The following is a 15,756-nucleotide window of genomic DNA, read 5'->3' as shown; positions in this document are numbered from 1 at the left end:
AAAATTAAATAACCTAGTAAAATATCGAAATGTAATGTAATACAACACAGAGGGTCGGTCAACACACAATTAACGCATAGCCTGGTTGATTACGTATTTCAAAGATTGCTAAGTTAGAATTTAAGTGTGAACATTCTAAAGAGGACACGGGCAGAGAAAACAAGTCGCCAGAGAGAGAGAAAAAAGATAAGCTTAAAACTTCCCCGTAGAAGTGGTTCAATCTTAATTTTAGAACTTTCGTGACTGCAGGAATTATTATTTGGTTCTTTCGGTTAAGTCACGTCTAAAGATAAAATAATAAATTAAATTAAATAATAGAATACGACGTTTCGATTGCAACACAAGCAATCATCATCAGGTATAATGAAATAGCGACATAATATCTAACCAGAAAACTATAGACAGACATATTAGCAGACAGATATCACAAGATACATACATAGCGAGAGCAACACAGGTGACAGAGAGGGGTGATCGTCTCTGTGGGGTGGCCTTAAATAGACAGAGGGGGGGCGGAGGCAGAGAGAGGGAGGGGGGTTAGAAAAAATTAGCATATCAATGAGTGGTCCAAAAGAAAACGTGGTGCTGCGAGTACGATGGCACAGCAAGCAAGCCTGAAAATCAGGAGAAAGACACACTAAAATTAAATAACCTAGTAAAATATCGAAATGTAATGTAATACAACACAGAGGGTCGGTCAACACACAATTAACGCATAGCCTGGTTGATTACGTATTTCAAAGATTGCTAAGTTAGAATTTAAGTGTGAACATTCTAAAGAGGACACAGGCAGAGAAAACAAGTCGCCAGAGAGAGAGAGAAAAGATAAGCTTAAAACTTCCCCGTAGAAGTGGTTCAATCGTGACTTAACCGAAAGAACCAAATAATAATTCCTGCAGTCACGAAAGTTCTAAAATTAAGATTGAACCACTTCTACGGGGAAGTTTTAAGCTTATCTTTTTTCTCTCTCTCTGGCGACTTGTTTTCTCTGCCTGTGTCCTCTTTAGAATGTTCACACTTAAATTCTAACTTAGCAATCTTTGAAATACGTAATCAACCAGGCTATGCGTTAATTGTGTGTTGACCGACCATCTGTGTTGTATTACATTACATTTCGATATTTTACTAGGTTATTTAATTTTAGTGTGTCTTTCTCCTGATTTTCAGGCTTGCTTGCTGTGCCATCGTACTCGCAGCACCACGTTTTCTTTTGGACCACTCATTGATATGCTAATTTTTTCTAACCCCCCTCCCTCTCTCTGCCTCCGCCCCCCCTCTGTCTATTTAAGGCCACCCCACAGAGACGATCACCCCTCTCTGTCACATGTGTTGCTCTCGCTATGTATGTATCTTGTGATATCTGTCTGCTAATATGTCTGTCTATAGTTTTCTGGTTAGATATTATGTCGCTATTTCATTATACCTGATGATGATTGCTTGTGTTGTAATCGAAACGTCGTATTCTATTATTTAATTTAATTTATTATTTTATCTTTAGACGTGACTTAACCGAAAGAACCAAATAATAATTCCTGCAGTCACGAAAGTTCTAAAATTAAGATTGAACCACTTCTACGGGGAAGTTTTAAGCTTATCTTTTTTCTCTCTCTCTGGCGACTTGTTTTCTCTGCCTGTGTCCTCTTTAGAATGTTCACACTTAAATTCTAACTTAGCAATCTTTGAAATACGTAATCAACCAGGCTATGCGTTAATTGTGTGTTGACCGACCCTCTGTGTTGTATTACATTACATTTCGATATTTTACTAGGTTATTTAATTTTAGTGTGTCTTTCTCCTGATTTTCAGGCTTGCTTGCTGTGCCATCGTACTCGCAGCACCACGTTTTCTTTTGGACCACTCATTGATATGCTAATTTTTTCTAACCCCCCTCCCTCTCTCTGCCTCCGCCCCCCCTCTGTCTATTTAAGGCCACCCCACAGAGACGATCACCCCTCTCTGTCACCTGTGTTGCTCTCGCTATGTATCTTGTGATATCTGTCTGCTAATATGTCTGTCTATAGTTTTCTGGTTAGATATTATGTCGCTATTTCATTATACCTGATGATGATTGCTTGTGTTGCAATCGAAACGTCGTATTCTATTATTTAATTTAATTTATTATTTTATCTTTAGACGTGACTTAACCGAAAGAACCAAATAATAATTCCTGCAGTCACGAAAGTTCTAAAATTAAGATCTCTACAGACTCTTTGGTTCTTTCGATAAAGTCAGGTGGAAAGAAAATAAATTAAATAATAGAATACAACGTTTCGATTGCAACACAAGCAACCGTCATCCGGTAGAACTACATTTGAGAGAGAGAGAGAGAGAAAACACAGACACGGAGACACAGACACACAAGTAGAGAGAGACACAGAGAGAGAGACACAACATAAACACACGGAGAGTCACACACAGAGAGACAACACAGAGACACACAGACACACAAGTAGAGAGAGACAACACAGAGACACAGACAGCCACACAAGCAGAGAGAGACAACACAGAGACACACAACATAGACACAGACACACAGAGAGAGACACTGACAAGCATCGTCGTGGAAATCTTTTATTACATAAGTAACAATCAGGAAGGGACAACTTCCGTCATGTCCAGCATGCATGTTATTTGATCTCCACATTTAAAGTGCAATGCTCTCGGCTTTATCCGGGACCACCAGCTCTTATGAGTTGAATTTGTGGACGCGTTATCTTTTAGACCACAAACTTCAGAGTTGACCACACCAACTGATGGAATGGTCACATTTTAATTCCTATCTATCCGTTATTTGAATGGTCCGATTTGTATATATGTATTTGAATTGTTGCATTCTTTTAAAATATAAAAATCACACGATCATATATATCTGCAAACGTAACTTAGCATTTGTGTACTCAAGACCTGTTTTGTGAATTGCAGAATTTCAAATAAAGATAATACAAAACCTCGTTAAAAAAATATAGATTTCCGTCACTGGGTGGGGGATGGTAGCCTTCACGCGGTGCACATGTTAAGATGCTCATCGCATATCTAATACCAGAGGTGTGGACTCGAGTCATGTGACTTGGACTCGAGTCAGACTCGAGTCATGAATTTGATGACTTGCGACTCGACTTGGACTTGCATAACAATGACTTTGTCCCACCTATGAGATGTGGACTCGAGTCATGTGACTTGGACTCGAGTCAGACTCGAGTCATGAATTTGATGACTTGCGACTCGACTTGGACTTGCATAACAATGACTTTGTCCCACCTCTGTCTAATACTATCACTTTGGCCTTGTATATCGTTTATTAAATTTCAAATACCGACCTACGAACGTCCGCACTTACGAACAAACCGATAAGGATTTGTTTTAACTGTCCGATTTGCGAACATCGCTCGTACCTGCAAACCGAACCTCGGAACTATTTTGTTCGGTGGAGCGATATTTCACGAGATGTAATGAGTCCCAGAGTCTTGCTGGGAATGTGTTTGTGTGCGCGCCTTCGCGCGTGTGTAGTGAGTGCTATCGTAATGTGTTGCCCAAGTAGCTTCTGTTTGACCGGATAGATGGACTGATGTGGGGCTGATTGGACTTGCTGATGACTGTTCGCAGCACTGTTAAGATCAGCATCTGTGGAGGTTCGTGAAGGACGCTGCTGGGGAGTTGGAGGCAGTCGCACTCCAGCAACAACAGAGGACAAGAGGGAAGATGCTCACAAGCTCTGCTCGTTGTTGAGCACGGTGGGTGAATCTGTCGGCCATCTCAGTCAGCTCATGGCACTTAGGCCTGTTGCCGTGACCTGCCAGCAGGCCTTCGACACTTCACGTGGCCTCAAAGTGCACAGGCGCCGTGGTGACATCACCACCACTTAATGGCAAACGGCGGTACCGTTGTGTGTACAGCAGCGTGTAGAGCGTAGTGTGTGGGTTACTGTATTACATATATTGCGGTGCAGGCTGTGGGTGTGTGTAGGCCTTGATACTTGGTGGTATAGGCTGTGTGTGTGGGCCGTCGTGGCGAGTGGGGGTGTGTATGTAGTTAGTGTGTGCGAGGGGCTGGTAACCCCGCCACCTGACACTTCTAACAAGCACCATGGTGGAAACACCAAAGTAAGCTCGTGCTGGAGGCCCCAGGGGAAAGGTGTTCATGGCGCCTTCTGCCCAAATCCCATTTGGCGGAGCAAGACTGAACCTGGCCACGTGCAATGTTTGACCTCTTGCTGCGGAGGAGAGGCTACCATTCCTCTGTCGGGAGATGGACCGGTACCGCCTGGACCTCTGTGGAATATAGGTCCAGTAGACTGGTTCTGGCTCCAGTAAAACGAGGTCCAGGCTCAAGAAGAGAGGCCAGCCGGCTCTCCATGATGTGTCCCCCTCCGTATCTTCCACTGCTACGCATGCCTGGAACTCCCCTCCTCCCGTGAAGTCCGTAAAAAAAAAACCTGAAATGTGCTTGTGATCAGCTGTTTTTTTGTTCCGCATTTTCACAGTAACCGTCTTCATTTTCAACGCTCAATTCAAAACAACCTACATGTCACATTCACGGATGTAGAGATGCGTTCATCCAGCAAGACTGATTTTCTAACAAAAAATGCATTATATTTAAACACAAGATGAGTAATTCGCATAAGACAAGAGAAAAAAGAAACCAACAATAATAACCGTATATCAAAATCTTAATGTAGAAAATAACTCACTCATACAAATATTGTAGTTAGAGACAGCCACGTGGCTTAAAGGATAAGAGCGATGCTTACATTTTGGATTTGAATCCCTCCAGCTACTTATGATTGAGCCATGGTCTCAAGTGTAGTGATTTGATGATGGTTTTCGTCTGGTGACTGATGATTGTGTGAAAATGCATCAAGCCTGAAGCATTTTATTTTTTCAACTCGTGATGGTTTTTGACTGTCACGTGATACAACATATTGGTCTATTGGCAAGGTAGCTGGGAAAATGCTGCCCCTAGTGAAATAAAAGTGAAGGGATCTCAGTGGTTCCATGATGCTCTCTTCTGCAGATTGTTCTCCAACGTGAATCATCACCAATCTGCCAGTTCCGAATGGAGCTTTCAAGTCTGTGACGTGCCCTTGCACAGATTCAGAAGCTTCTCAACAGAGTTTGTGCCTGGATATGAGCAAATAGGTAACATATATCTTGTAATGATGTTTACAGAACCTCAATAATAATGCTCATCTTGAGATAAGCGAGGGCTGAGACTGGGAGCCAATGTAACTTGTGGAAGAGCATTGCGATAAACTTCACATCTGAAAACAATCTGACTGCATTCTGAAGAAGAAGCTGAGACTTGCATGCACGTCAACAAATGAATCAATTGACAGTCAAGTTGGAAATAAATTAAGTGACGAACCAATAAGTGAAGTTCATCAAAATTCAAGGTGGGTTGCAAACAAGTGACAGGCATACAGGAGCTTTCTGGGCAAGCCACGTCGCCAATATCTCACGTTTAAGCACAACCGTATTGAATCATATGAGGAACCAAGCTTTTCTAGATATAAAGACGAAACATAATTACAACACGGTATGATATATCCATTCCAGTGGTGCTATAGGGTGACCAGAGATTTTAATACAAAAACGTATTTTTAAACCAAAATAAGCTTTCTGCAACAAACATTGGAACCACCAAAGTTTACACATTACAACGTCATCACCACGGCGTATTCATGAATGGAAACTTGGAAACAGTTACTGTCCCCAATGATAACACGAAACCAATCAAAAAATCACCACACTTATCGTTTTCTCCATTTTCCCACGAGGTTAACATTGTGTGTGGGTTGTTTTTTGTTAAGCAGCCCATCTATGAGGATGCAATTGTGTGTTTTTTTAACAGCTAAAACACCACAGTCAATATAATTCAACGCAAGCCATGTCTCGATTGACGAGCGGGAGATACGTTCCAGGAAAATTGTTTGGTAACAGAAATCTCGGTTGAAACGACCGTCATTTTCTCATTGACTCTTCCCGCGTTAAAAGCAGAGATGTATGTTCTGGCCTCCAAAATACTCCACACTGTTGAACAACTATTTTTTTTAACGCGAGAAATACACTTAAACGTCATAACAGGGTAGTATAACATCAGCATAACACAATGCATTAAGAACCACAGCTCTTGCAAGGGACCTGGAATTTTTTTTTATTTTAAGGGTAGATGTTCCTATCTTGTTTTAATTTACATAGCGCCTTAACCAAGTTACTGAACAAAGAATTAGCAATTTGTACAGCAGAATAGTAATGCTATGAGATGGGATGGGTTGATGAGAAGGATGTTAGTGGGTGGCAGGAGATGCAGGATCGTCAGCCTCTTCCTCCGAAGATTCTTCTGACGAATCTTATCGTTTGGACAATGGCATGCCACTCGGGGATGGTGTTAGTGAGGTTACAGTTAGAGTTGATCTTACGGAGGTCGAAGTGGTGAAAAACCTATTAATCTTCGACTCTGAAGCTTGCCTCTGTTTCTCAAGATACAGCTGGGTGTAACATGACATCGCCTCGTGTATCACGCGATTCACTTTATTGCTTTCTTGTTTCGGATCGTTCCGGGCATAGATGACGAGTCCTTCAATACTTATGTTAGCTTCGGCCAACTTTCGTAGGATAAACGTTGGGGTGGGTGTTTGTGTAGCTTGAGCGCCATCATCCTTCTGGACTGAAACTAATCCTTTCCTCAGCTGAATAAATTCCTCATTTGTTTTTTCTTCACCATGAGACTCTAACACTTCCACCACATCAGCAGCCTACTCCACTTCGTGAAATCCAGCATCCCTGGCAAGTTCGACGATCCTATGGATATAATTAACTGGCTCCTGAAGACCGGTTAGATCACGCTTGCATTCCTTCCAGTTTTCCCCAGCATGCATTCAATGTTGTCTGTGCCACTTCATTCCATGCCTCATTGATGTTGTCAATGGCTTCCATGATGTAAGAGCGCCAGAACTCTCGTATTGTTTGCACATCCTTATGCGTGATTGTGAAGATCTGCTACATCGTTTGACGCATGTACCACAAACAGTTGACGTGGCCAGGTCCAGAGATTTGCTGATGCCGCGGACCGATTCTCCACTTTCGTATCGCCTTATGTATTTCTTCATCTCGAGTGTAATGGCCTTTCTCTTCGCTTTTCGAGCGCCAATGCTACTCTGTCGACTTGCTGTCCTCTTGGAATTCATGGTGGATGGGTTGGAGCGATAAGCAGCGAAGGAAATGCAAAGAAAAGTATTTTTTTTCACTGGACAAAGCACATGGGGCACACTGCACAGCACAGCTGGTAAACGAAACGGCACAGCTGGTAAACAAAACAGCTGCGGGCCGCCGATTGGACAGCATTATCGGTCGGTCTCCGCTCGTCAATCGAACATTTTGCTCGTTTTGGGAAGAAAAGAATGGGTCTAAAATTTACTTTGCTTGTGATAGCGAATTATCGTAGAATGAACACACGTTAAACGAGACAAGCCTTTAGTTTACAATGTAGTGCACCAAGTAGATTTTTTTCGTCCAAAACACGCATGGTGTTAACACCACAATATATATTTTTTAATGGTCTCCACAAACGTACAAAGTGAATAAATACGCCAGGAATTGCGCACGCCTCCTGTAATGTGACCATAATGCTATTCGTCCGTCGAAGGAGCGCCGCAGACTCCAGTGGTTTACCACGAACTATGGAACACGAGCAAACCACTGTAGTCCACTCTTCAACGGAGGAGGAATAGAAAAAACTGCACACGCACACACTCTCTCCTGAAGTTCTCTCATCATGGACTAACAGACCTCAAAATGGGCATTATAGTTCCTGAACATATTGCCATATGCATGCTGAGAATTGAACAGCCATCATTGCCACTGATGTGCTCATTTTGTTACGCACGCATTATCAAGAAATGTATCAATTGATATCATTTACATGTTTTTTCTTACGTACCATGGTATTACTATTGTGCATTATGTGAATAACTAGTGTAATTGCCCGTCATATGACGGATTCATAAAATTACATTTCATGAAAAAGACAAAAATTTAATTTCAAGGAAAAGTTTTCCTTGAGATAAATTTTGTTGAATCAGCACTGTGACATTGGTTGGATTTTTGCATCTTTACAAAGCAACAACATAAAGTTGTCCATGGGAAAAAAACAGGTTCGTTGAGTTAAAGTTTGTCCTTGTGACTTATTGAGAGTGATAGCAAATGCAGGGTTGATGGGAAGCCGTCTTCGCTTCAAAATAACTGGTAAATTCACATCAGACGTGCCAATACAATTGCTGGGAATGAACACAACATTCCCACGATTGGATTCTGAAATGATTTCAGCCACAACAAAACTACGGTGCATTTCACGAATCACCAGACGTGTGCCATTCGTTATGGTCACGTCGTAAACAATCCAGTGTTTCTTGACTTTGTCGATTACGCCATCTCTGCTATCTTTCTTTGTTTAATCGACTACATTGATTGTCAATTCATCTAAACTTTTGGCTTCATCAAGGATAGCTTGACTCTGCCTTTTGCGAGCTTCACGACGTGCTTCTGCAGCAGTCGCTCGTCTTGCTTGTGACATTTCAGCAGTTTGCAGAGCTCGTCGCTGGGACATTCTTTCAGTGTTTTCACGTCGTAAACGATCCAATGTCTCTTGACTTTGTCGATTACGCCATCTCTGCTTTCTTTCTCTGTTTAATCGACGTCTTCTTTCGTCTGCAGACTCTTCTGGATTCATCCAAATGAAATCTGTGATGGAATGAACGTAGTTTGACACGTAGGCTTTTGTGACCAATATTATTCAGAATGAAAGTTTTTAGGTTAGATCGCATAAGTATAAATGTGGCATAAGTATAAATGCGGCGTGATTATAAATGTGTCGTAACCCGCCGCCACCACCCGACACAGCCAACCAGTAAGGTTTGCCACGTAAAAAACCTGCCAATTAGTTGCTACTTCAGCCCACCAGTGTGTTCGGAGAGTAAATCCACAACATTGTGTTTTTTTAGCCTTACGCTAAGATTTTGTACCGTCTGTGCAACGTAGCATTTACCACATGAGCAATTAATTCGGTACACACCTTATCTTTAGTACAGGATACTTTTATTTGTACCGTGCCAAATCTCACTGACTTTTTGGGTTTTTCCAAAACTCTAGCTAGTTTGTCAGTTACTCCCGCAATGTATAGTATTTTCATTGTTTTAATATCATGATTGGTTTGAGAATTGCTTTTCGATCTGGGTTTGGCATTCAATGCTGTTAATTTGAGCATTATTGTAATCATTTAATTGTAGAGCTTCTTTAACATGTTTAATCTTGCTCCTCAGACTTTCACCATCTGACACGGTTTTAGCCTGATGTATGAGCGTCTTGATGAGAAAGGATTTCTGTGCGGGGTGATGATGTGAATCTGCATTCAGATAGGCGTCAGTGTGCATTTCCTTTCGGTAAAAGCTCCATGTTATTTTTTCGTGTGGGCCGTGTCCGAGCAAAAGATCCAGGAATGGGACGGTGTTATCCACTTCCATGGTGAATTGGATGGCCGGGCTTTGCGAATTGAGTTTATTTAGAAATTCCTTAAGTATATTTTTACAATGTGAGAGTGAAGTAAAACAATATATAAACACTGGTTCTCCACTTATATTTGTGCAAATGTGCAATTGTTGTAGGGATGATTTAATTATTCTAAGTATCGACTTACTGGATCCTGTATTGATGTGAAGACAATTTTTGTTACCATTTTCAAACCGGAAGGACAGGGTTGGTGTTCAATAATTTTCGCAAAAAATGTGAGAAGGCCGCTTTTACCAGTAGTTCGCTAAGTTACAACTTACTTAAGTCTTAATTGATTAGAATTTTAAACAAGTTACTATTTATTGATTGGCAGGGGAGAGGTTGGTGTTCACTAATTTTCACTACAAGTGCGAGTCAAAGTCATCAAAGTGAAACCGCACTGAGTTCAAATTAAACGGGATTTTTGCTTTATTTCAATTTCTATATTCTATCTCTAAAAAAACTACAGGCAGTCCCCAGGTTACGGAAGATCCGACGCTTATGGAAATCCGAATTTAGGGAAATGCTCCCCATGAATCACGTAAAAAAGAAATCAATATGCGGAAATGTTTGCTTTAGTTACGTAAGCGCAAATAGTGCAGGGTGGTGAGGTTGCAGATGAATACCGATAAGCGAGCCGTAAGGAAGCCCCTCCTTATGCCTCGCTTCACAAAAACGCCACCTTCACCGAGCTTTACACGTAGGCTTCCGCAACCAATATTCATAATAAAAGTTTTTGGGATAGATCTCGTTAATTATAAATGTGTCGCAACCCTCTACCGCCCGACATGGCAAATCAGTAAAAAATGTGTCACGTTGACAAAAGACAAATAGTTCACTACTTTAGCCCATCGGTGTGTTGGAGAGTGAATCCACAACGTTTTCAATTTTTGAGGACGATTGGGTTAAATGATGTTACCCTGCTACTCTATTTAAGTCCGGGAGCAGGTGTAGGTCTTCACTCTTCTGGCAAATTGCCCAATGATGCTGGATGTAATTACAAGCGAAACGTCATACTCAAAAACTGTAAATGTTGTGGATTCACTCTTCAACACACTGGTGGGCTAAAGTAGTGAACTATTTGTCTTTTGTCAACGTGACACATTTTTTACTGATTGGCCGTGTTGGGTGGTGGAGGGTTGTGACACATTTATAAATAACGCGATCTAACCCAACAAACTTTATTATGAGCTTCACTAGGATTAAGGTAAATGGATTGTTTGTACCATTACGTAATTATTTTCCTCTTGTAGAATTACGTAATTGTTTGTTTCTATGCTTAGAACTATCTTTTCCCCATTTTTATGTTGCAAATTTTCTTCATTTTAAGTTTATGTCATGAGTTATTTCCTGTAAAAACTGTGTGTATGTAGACGAGCCGACTCCATATTTGTCTTTGTGTGCGTGTGTGTATGTGAAGTCTAGACCTAGCCTAATGCACGGTAAATGAACATTCAAAAGTGACTGCTTTCTGTTAAAAATTAATGTAAAAATGTTTCGTTGCATTTACAAACAATTGGATACAGTATATGTTTCATTTGTTTAATGAGTAGTGTTAGGGTAGATATTCGATTAAATGAAAGAAGCATAGCATATGTACAGCAATATGATACAGGAGCAATAGAAAACGGGAGAAAATTGTTCAGTTTCTAACATATGGAAAATTCGGGTTATGGATCGTTCTCGGGAACCCAACCCGTCCATAACCTGGGGACTGCCTGTAATGTCACACAAATTAAATGAATAGATTATTTATTATTCTGCAATGGTGTGCAAAACGAACACAATAGAAAAACAGAGGGCGCACTTGGCTTTCACCAAAAGAAGCGCTGGCATATTTTTGAAGAAAATGTATTATTCTTGTACCATATCCCATGTGTTTACCTCTTTCTTTGTGACACAAATAATATTTTTAACTTGAAACCCATCTGTGTTAAGCTTCATGAACATACGATCATGTATAGATTATATAACGTTTTTGTTGTAATGTTTTGCATAGACCTAACTTCAGTGTATTAACATTATTTGTATTCACTTTTAGTTACTTTTTGTATGATTATTGGATTATCCAACAACTTCTGTTGCATGAAAAGGGGCAAAGATAATAACAAAGAACAACGTGGCAGAAGAAGAGCCAGTGAACAAAGCAAATTCAAAGAAAGGATTTAAATATATTAACACTCTCCGAGAGCCTGATCTCCAATAGCCGGAAGTTCCAGAAATTTGAGGCCACCAAAGTAAACACCCGATCGCCCCAAGGTCACAACTGAGATCGTGATTACCGGTCATGATAGACAGATGCTTCCTTCTTGACACCTTTAAAATCCTATGATATCTGTCTCAATAGCTCAATTGCTGCTATCGCCAAGAACATCGTGCAGTATATGTAAGATTTTTTAAAAGTTCTTGATTTCCTGACTTTTGTTGGGTTCGGAAATAAATCATCCTCCTGGACTTCTCAAACTCCCAAAGGGACAACCTTGGAACCCATCCACTGGTCTAAAATGACTCACTGCCCACTCCCACTACCTGAAACACCAAATATCAGTGCCGACGCCACTGTGGCCTGCCTCCAAGCCAACTCAAAGGTCCCGACTGCTGCCGAAAACCACAACGTAGAGTGAAAAAGCTGCTCAAGCCCTCTCTGAAAAGAAACTGCCGCGCTCAACACCTTTACAGTAGCCTCCTCAGAAGGAATCGGCTACTCTGACCAGGTACTTGCACTTGCCACCAACATTAAGAGGCTTCCAGAAGCAGCTGAAGACTGAAGCTGCCTTCACAAGACTGGATATCAGCACGTGGCCAATGTTTTGCGCCAAGGTCCGCTACTGAAACTTTCAGAAACCGTCTGATACCACAAGACTCTCAAGACTGATAAACACCTTAATGATCAAAAAAGTAAATACACATGCAAAACAAAGCATCAAATTTAGCAAGCCAGTTGGCACGAGGCCTGGCTAAACAACGAGCTATGAGTGGCGCTTGGGTCGGATGTCCACCCATTATGAATAGACCCACAAAAAGTCTCAAGATACGTAAGCTCTGCCTTGTCTTGGTTGGTACCCAGATGACGAATGAAGATGCCCTTGGGGCATCGGAAGTTGCTTTTCCTATTATCTGCAAAACGTCGTGTGAGATGGTCCTCTGAGAGAATCAATCCCTTCCATAACTCTGCATTGAGGAAGGAAAGTGGTGCAGATTACAATGGACTTATGCATATAAGTAGTCTATTTGAATTAAACTGCTCCTCCAAATGATTACAGCAGCAGTGATGATTAACCTCTCCGTGACCTTTCAGTAAAAGGAACCCATGCTCGCGAAGCATTCCACCATTGGTTCCGGTGAGGAGGCTGCACCGTGTTTCAGATTCCTCTGACGAAGTAACCCGCAATAGTATCCACTCAAGGTGAGGAGGAAGAATTCCAGACCATGTGAGTACAGGCAGGAGACACAATTGCCATGCCCAAATTTGAGCTAACAGGGGTGGAAATTCAAGGCACCAAAATAAAACCATTTGTTCCATACCATGCGACTGGAGGCAGCGTGAGTTTTGAAGATGGAGTGTAATGGCCTTCCTCTTCGCTTTTGGAGCACCACTGCTACTCGGTCGACTTGCTGGCCTCTTGGAATTCATGGTGGAGGGGTGGAGCGATAAGCAGTGAAGGAAATGCAAACAAAAGTTTTTCTTTTCACTGGACAAAGCACATGGGGCACACTGCACAGCAAAGCTGGCAAACGAAATGGCACAGCTGGTAAACAAAACAGCTGCGGGTCGCCGCTGCACGGCATTATCGGTCGGTCTCCGCTCGCCAATCGAACATTTTGCTCGTTTTGGGAAGAAAGAATGGGTCTAAAATTACCTTTGCTTGTGATAGTGAATTCTCGTACAAATGAACACCCATTACACGAGACAAGCCTTAAGTTTACAATTTAGTGCACCAAAGTTGAATTTTTTCGTGCAAAATATGCATGGTGTTAACACTGCAATATTTTTTTTGTTAACGGTCTCCACAAACGTACAAATTTAATAAATACGCCAGGAATTGCGCGTGCCTCCTCTGACGCGACAATAATGCTATTCGTCCGTCAAAGGAGCGCCGCAGACTCCAGTGCCACGAACTATGGAGCACAAGCAAACCACTGTAGTCTCCACTCTTCAACGGAGGAGGAATAGCAAAAACTACACACGCACACTCTCCAGAAGTCCTCTCATCATGGACTAACAGACCTCAACATTGGCATTATAGCTCCTGAACATAATGGCATTTGCACGAAGAGAATTGAACAGCCATCATTTCCACTGACGTGCTCATTTTATTATGCACGCATTATCAATAAATATACCACTGGATATCATTTGCATGTATTTTCTTACGTATCATGGTATTACCATTGTGCATTATGTGAATAACTAGTGTAATTGCCCGTCATATGTAGGTTCATGAAATTACATTTAATGAAAAACATTTAAATTGCATCTCAAGGAAAAGTTTTCCTTGAGATAAATTTTGTTGAATGGGAACTTTGACGTTGGTTGGATTTTTGCATCTTGACAAAGCAACAACATAAAGTTGTCCATGGGAAAAAAACAGGTTCGTTGAGATAAAGTTTGTTCTTGTGACTTATTGAGAGTTATAGCAAATGCAGGGATGATGGGAAGCCGTCTTCGCTTCAAAAGAACTGGTAAATTCACATCAGACAGTGCCAGATCAATTGCTGGGAATGAAAACAACATTCCCACGATTGGATTCTGAAATGATTTCAGCCACAACAAAACTACGGTGTATTTCACGAATCACCAGACGTGTGCCATTCGGTATGGTCACGTCGTAAACAATCCAGTGTTTCTTGACTTTGTCGATTACGCCATCTCTGCTATCTTTCTCTGTTTAATCGACTACATTGATTGTCAATTCATCTAAACTTTTGGCTTCATCAAGGATAGCTTGACTCTGCCTTTCGCTTGTCATGTGATATTTCAGCAGTTTCAGAGCTCGTTGCTGGGACATTCTTTCAGCCTTTTCACGTCGTAAACGATCCAATTTCTCTTGACTTTGTCGATCACGCCATCTCTGCTGTCTTTCTCTGTTTAATCGACGTCTTCTTTCGTCTGCAGACTCTTCTGGATTCATCCAAATGAAATCTGTGATGGAATGAACGTAGTTTGACACGTAGGCTTTTGTGACCATTATTATAAAAGTGGCGTAAGTATAAATGTGTCGTAACCCGCCGCCACCACCCGACACAGCCAACCAGTAAGGTTTGTTACGTAAACAAAACGTGCCAATTAGTATACTACTTCAGCCCACCAGTGTTTTGGAAAGTAAATCCACAACATTTACAATTAGAGTACGAGTTTTCGCTGGTAATTACATCCAGCATCATTCGTCGATTTGCCAGAAAAGTGAAGCTATCTACCTGCTTCTGGTCTTAAACAGAGCAGGATGACGTCATTACCGTGCGTCAAACAGGTGCGGAGAGCATATAACAAGTTTGTTAATCACCGTTAATTAGAATGCGATGCCTTTACAAGGCATACAATTGTAAGGTGTAGCTGTCAGAGCGGTTAAAGTTATTTGTATTTCTCTCAATTTCAATAGATTCCCGAATTAGTCTCGGGCCAGGAATAATTAGTTTTACACAACACTTCTACGTTATCAAAATAAATTAAATTTCATCGTTGGCAAGCACGTTCTGCAACTGCTGACTGTTGTGTTTCTGAGTATTTAATATTTAGTGTTCTTTTAGTCTGACGCAAAGGTTTCGTATCTTCTGTGCAACCTAGCATCTGTGCAACGTAGCATTTACCACATGAGCAATTAATCCGGTACACACCTATTTAGTACAAGATACTATTTTTATTGTGTACCGTGCCAAATCTCACAGATTTTTTGGGTTTTTCCAAGACTCTAGCTAGTTTGTCAGTTACTCCCGCAATGTATGGTATTTTCATTGTTTTAATATCATGATCGCTTTCAGTATTATTGCTGTTCGAACTGGGTTTGGTATTCAATGCTGTTAATTTGAGCATTATTGTAATAATTTAATTGTAGAGCTTTTTTAACATGTTTAATCTTGCTCCTCAGACTTTCACCATTTGACACTGTTTTAGCCTGACTTATAAGCGTCTTGATGAGAGAGGATTTCTGTATGGGGTGATGATGTGAATCTGCATTCAGACAGGTGTCAGTGTGCGTTTGCTTTCGGTAAACGCTCC

The sequence above is a fragment of the Lampetra fluviatilis genome, chromosome 55, assembly GCF_964198595.1.
Source record: "Lampetra fluviatilis chromosome 55, kcLamFluv1.1, whole genome shotgun sequence".
Taxonomy (NCBI): Eukaryota; Metazoa; Chordata; class Hyperoartia; order Petromyzontiformes; family Petromyzontidae; genus Lampetra; species Lampetra fluviatilis.
Note: the sequence above shows the minus strand (reverse complement) of the source record.